The sequence below is a fragment of the Balaenoptera musculus genome, chromosome 19, assembly GCF_009873245.2.
Source record: "Balaenoptera musculus isolate JJ_BM4_2016_0621 chromosome 19, mBalMus1.pri.v3, whole genome shotgun sequence".
Lineage (NCBI taxonomy): Eukaryota > Metazoa > Chordata > Mammalia > Artiodactyla > Balaenopteridae > Balaenoptera > Balaenoptera musculus.
Genome location: NC_045803.1, coordinates 19,532,812 through 19,538,811, shown reverse-complemented (window position 1 = coordinate 19,538,811; position 6,000 = coordinate 19,532,812).

The following is a 6,000-nucleotide window of genomic DNA, read 5'->3' as shown; positions in this document are numbered from 1 at the left end:
ATCTCTTAAAATATACCCAAAAAAGACAAACCTGGTACCTAGAATACTGTATACAATTCATGTCACGTCTTAAAAGACAACAGCCTGGGAGAAAGTGTCAGAACATTACCCTGTTACCATCACATTAAGTTCATATAATCATTCTCTCACATCTATAAACCGCCATTAAGGACTATGTGAAAATGGCCCTTTCCCTAAATCAGCTGATAAGCGGGCAGCGTTGGCAAAACTTAGGCCCAAGGAAAGAGAATGGTATTTCAAGTTGTATATGCTCAGTATAATCAGCCACTAACTATACAGGATTGAGTGCCATGCACTGGACCATTAGGGAAAGGTAACAGTTCTTTGAAACGGTGAGAAATGGCCTGGCTCAGACCATGCAAAGCTCTCACACGGAACTCAAGTCTTCTAACCATCTCACAAGGACTGTTTCACCTGCAGGACTCAGGTGCAGAGCAATCCTAATTCTGAAGCATACCTGCAGTCCAGCCCTAAAGCCAGCCTCTTCATATGGGCTGCTGTCCTGTGGGCCTGGGATGTAGCTCTCCTAGTTTCACCGAGGAGACTTATGACCAGGTAGGAAAACGGCAGAAGGGGCAAAGATAAAATCCAGACCAGCATTTGTGTTTAACCACTATCCACTGATGTAACTTAACATTATTTCCAGTCTCCCCCCACACCCCCAACACACACACACATACACTTATGCATAGTGAAAATACAAAAGTTAACCTCTAGAATTTGGCCGGTGTTCCAACCACCAAAACTTAATCTGTATCAGCGTTTCAACCTTTTTTTCATTATCACATCCCTAAGGAACTTTTTTTTAGACCTTTTTTGCCTGATCACCCCCCTCCATGAAATTTGAATACCTTAGATATACTGTATATCTGCACTTTATACATTAAAAGAATAAGGTTTTTTTCAACCCCCAAGAGCCAATTTTCTGCCTATTGTGGGTGGAGGGGGTAATATCACCACGGAGAATGTATGCTCATATAAATGAACTGGTTGGTGACAGTTGTGAGAGGAAACAAACTTTGTTTCCTGGTATCTTGACTGAAAAAAATTTAAAGCCATCAAGAGACTGTGATTAAAAACCTCTCAGAGGTAGCTGTATTCGTTCCTCCATCATATGGGGAGCACAAAAGGACAGAGCCTACCTACTCCAATCTCCACACAACTATTGGGGTCCTTTGAGTCCTAGCAGCTTTCAGGCCTGGTGAGATGCAATCAAGCCTGTGAATTCCTAAGCATAAGTCCTTCAGGCTAGTTTATCAACATCCATGGGTGGACTCAGGAAGATATGGGGACAGCACGTGGTAAGTGTTAGTGAAAATCCAACCCAGTGCTAGATTAGCCATAATTTAAGGCATGATAAAATATCTGAATTTGAGGGTATGAGAAACACATACATTTCTGGCTGAAAGTCCTACTTCGTCCTACAAAAAAAAAAAAAATCCCAAGCCAGACAGTATACCTCGGCATCTGTTAGTAGGAAATGTCTATTTCTAGGGTTTTTAGACACCTGTTGTATGTATACCTGTTTTGCAGGGAATGACATTAGAACAGTCCAAGGGAACAAACTGGAAAGACCAGCCAAGGCCACTGGTTTGTGGACTAGAAGAGCCAACTTCTAGGAATGATCACACTTCGCCAAAAGCTTATTATGTGATAAAGCACCATCATCTGCTTTAATTGGATAACCTGACTATTCATGTCCTTATTCAAAAACATACAATAGTTATTCTAACCATGGAAATGGAAAAGAAAGGCGTAGGTGGAACAGCAGACAAGTAGAAGGAAGAAGAGTAGCAGGTGTTGAAGAAAATGAACCAACACTGACAATGTTTAAATATTTTGTTAACTTTATTTAATAGAGTCCTTGGATAATTATGCACCTATGCTAATCTGCCTATAAATTTCATTCTTCTAAACCATTACAAATCTAGTTAATACAAAGTTGATCAAAGGAAGAGAGAAAAAGTAACTAACAATATTACATAATACCTTTTCTTAAGAATCTGCCAGAGAAGGAGGCAAGTATTTTAAAGGCGGGGTTGGAGGGGGGGGGATGGGGAAGGACTCAGGTGTAATGTTGATTCCTGTGCAACTCTGGAATGATCTGTGAGCACCGAGAAAGCTGATATCCAGGACTCAGCATGGGTTGCCTAAGACTAAGAGTGCCAAACTAGGCTCGAAAGAATGCCGTAGACACAGCTGATCCCTGAGGTCTCTGACATGGGTCATACACAAGGAGTGTATAAAACAACCCATGGGATGTAGGAAGAACATATTAGGATTTCCATATATTGCAGTACATAATGTGTATATATATGTATGTATACACACACATATACGTGCACACGTTCACACACGGAGAGGACAAAAATTTTTGATTGATGAAGTTGTGAGACCAAAAAGTTTGGAGACCACTGCTCTGACTTTTATTAAGACACTTGAAAAACCAACCCTGTGGATGAGGTGGCAAAATAAGAATTGCATGAAACTACTGTTGCGAAAATATGTGTAAGTGGGCCAAACTGTCTTCAATTGAATATGTGTTTCTGTAAAAGAATACTCAGTATTGTAAAGATCTCATTTCTCTCAAAGACTTCTTTACCTTTTATACAATTCCAGTAAAACAATCTCCATGGATTCTTTTTTGGAAACTGGTAAAAGATTATAAAGTTTATATGAGCAAGAAAATATGCAAAACTTGCCAGAACATGTGTTTAAAAGAAATACAGTATGTAGAACTGTTGCAAACTAGTTCTTTTTAAAAATCATTTAAACACAATAATGAGTTTACAAATAGGCCATATACGTACTGGAATTAGTATGTGATACAGATAATTCAAATCAGTAAGGTAAGAATGATGGTGAAACAACTGATTCTCCAATTAGAAAAAAAAATTGTCAGATCTCTCTCTTCATATTAAAAAGATGCAATATCTTTTAAAACTAGGAGAAAGTATTTTTAAAATTTTACAATCTTGGGATGGTAAAGGTTTTCCTAAGTATGTTGGAAAAACCCAGAAGCTATAAAGGGAAGATGATACATTTGATAACATAAAATGGAAAACCAATGCAAAGCGAAACACACCATATGAAGTACACAACACTGAGAAAATATCTGCAAGGTATACAACAGAAAGTTAATATCCAGGGACTTCTGTGGTGGTCCAATGGTTAAGACTCCGCGCTTCCATTGCAAGGAGCGCGGGTTCGATCACTGGTCAGGGAACTAAGATCCCACATGCCACGCGGTGCGGCCCAAAAAAAAAATGTTGAAATCCATAATCTATAACTAATCCCTTTATATAAAGATTAAATCGAAGACTGGCCAAAGAACATGAAAACATAAATCACAGAAAAAGAAATACAAACAGCCAATAATGTCCTGATATATCTCCACCTCACTAATACATTTAAAATGATATATCATTTGTCGCCTAAGATTGGCAAAGATGAAAAATATCCATTGTTGGCAAGGACATGGAGAAATAAGCCCCGTAATGCACATTGGTGGAGGTGTAAAGTAATACAATTTTTAACCTTCTGTAATGTAGTTTGCCAATGTTTATCCTAATTTAAATTCTAGCAATTCTATTTCTAGAAATATATCCTAAAGAATTACATAAATATAAGGATATTCTCTATGCATTGCTTGTAATAGCAATCTTAGTAAGATCAGTATGTTTTTTATATGGAGGGTGGACTGAGTAGACAAGGCCAGAGGGCAGGAATGGAGGTAAGGCAATCGGTTAGCAGACTACTGAAATGATCCAGACAAAAAAAAAAATGGTGCCTTGGATTACAGTAGTGGCAATGGAGATGGGGAAAAGTTGGGCAAGTTCTGAGATATTTAGGAATAAACCCAATGGGACTCAATGTTTGACTGGATATATGGGTTACAGAATAGGGAGGAATCAGGTTTGGCTCCTAAGTTATTGACAGCAATTAGGAAAAGGGGGCACATGGGATGAAACGTAGGTTTGGGGATTAGAAAAAGTTTAATTTTTAACGAGTTGAGTTTGAGCGCTCTGCACACATGGAAATTTCCAATAGGCACTAGACATATGGGACCTGGCTGTCAGGAGCTATGCCTGGACATAAAAACTTATGAGTCATCAGAATATCACTGGAAATTGGAGCCATGAGCCAGAGAGGAAGAGGAGTTTACATGAGACTGAAAAGGAGTGCCAGAAAGGTAGACAGAGGAGGAATACTGGGAGAGTCTATTACCACAGAAGACAGGAGTGAACCAGAGCGTTCACACTACTAAGCCAAACTATTTAAAACTGAACAAACATCGTACATCAGACAGGAAAAAGCCAATGGAGAAGGAGAGCTCTCTCCCTTGGTCCAACGCAAGATGCTTTTATGGGAAGGATGTGACTTCCCATAAGAAGACATTAATGACTTCTAGTGCAGTGCTTCTCAAAAGTGTGACGTACATACAAATAACCTGGAGATTATATTAAAATGCAGATTCTGATTCAGTAGGCCTTGGGGAGAGCCGGAGAGCCAGCATTTCTAAGGTCCTAGGTGATGCCAGCACTGCTGGGCCACAGACAATATTTTGAGTAGCGAGGTCCTACTATGGCTTTCAAACTTTGCTGAACACAGACTCACATGGAGAACTTCTTAAAGCAAATTATTGGTCCCTGACCCCTACAGATTATGATTCGGTAGGTGTGAGTAGAACCTGATAATTTCCAACAAGCTCCCTGATGATGTTGATAGTGATGCCACAGGTTTCCAGGCCATACTTTTGAGCTGAACTGTTCCAGCACAACGTAACTATTGCTGGCCCCAACAGAGGAAAAGCCAGATCCCATTGGGTTTCAAAACACAATGCAAACAAGTATTCCTGTAGACCTCTGCAGTCACAGCCCATGACCAGAGCTCAGTGGGGGCAAAGGTCTACCGCTCATTACCCATCACCCCCATGGTTGCTGTATCAGAAGGGATTCATTCTTAATTAACTTATTTATTACCAAGACTTACCCTCAGCAGTGGATGTCTATTTCTCACAAAGCTTTATTTTGCTTAGTAAAGCCATTTCATATGAAAACAAGCAGCTGCTAACAAGTACTATTTCCTTTTCTCAAGGGATGCATGTTTCACAACAGACTCATTTTTTTCCCCAGTGAGCGAGACAATTTAAGAAAAAACCCTATATAATAAGGTGGGGAGGAGAGGGGGAATTCTACGTAAGGAGGAATCAATTCACATATGTATTTATTAAACACACAAATGTATTTTATGTAAGGCATCTTAAGGTGAAAGAGAAAGATTATAACCATACAGTCCCTGTTCTCAAGTCCATAACATGAAAAAAAGACACCAACAATCATGTTAAACATCACAAATGCCATCTGAAAAAACAGCTGACATTTATTTTTATTAAAGGAAAATATCAAACAGGGGTAACAAGGAAAGGCACCTGGCTGAAGTAATTCCTGGAATTAGACAGATGGGCAGTCCTCTTCACAGGTGGAAGACCCAGAGGACCATTCCTTAATAAAAATCAATTAACATGTGCTCTGAGAATCTGCTGACAAAAGGCTTTACCTACTGTTCATCGCAGTGTGATTAAGAAAGATATCCACATATACAACACAGCAACTGCCCTCAGAAAAGGCTTACACTCTAGTTTGGAGACGGAGTAACACAGGAGACTAAGAAGACAGAGGAACGTATTCTACACAAAACTGGGAAGAAGACAGCGCGCCCTGCCCCCCTCGCCAAAAAGAGGCGCGTCTTTGGAGATGCGAAAGTACCTCTGTAAGTACTCTCACTGGCAGTCGGTAAAAGACTTCCAAACACAGATCACCGGCAGTTGGGGCCTGGGGGTGTTGCCAAGACCCGAGAAGGGAGCGCGCCAGGCCTTGGCAACGCGGGAAGCTGGGAGATGTCCGAGTGGTCGGACTGCTTCCGTCAATCGGGCCCTTACTGACCCCTCCACATCCACCAGCACAAGAGACAGGAGGG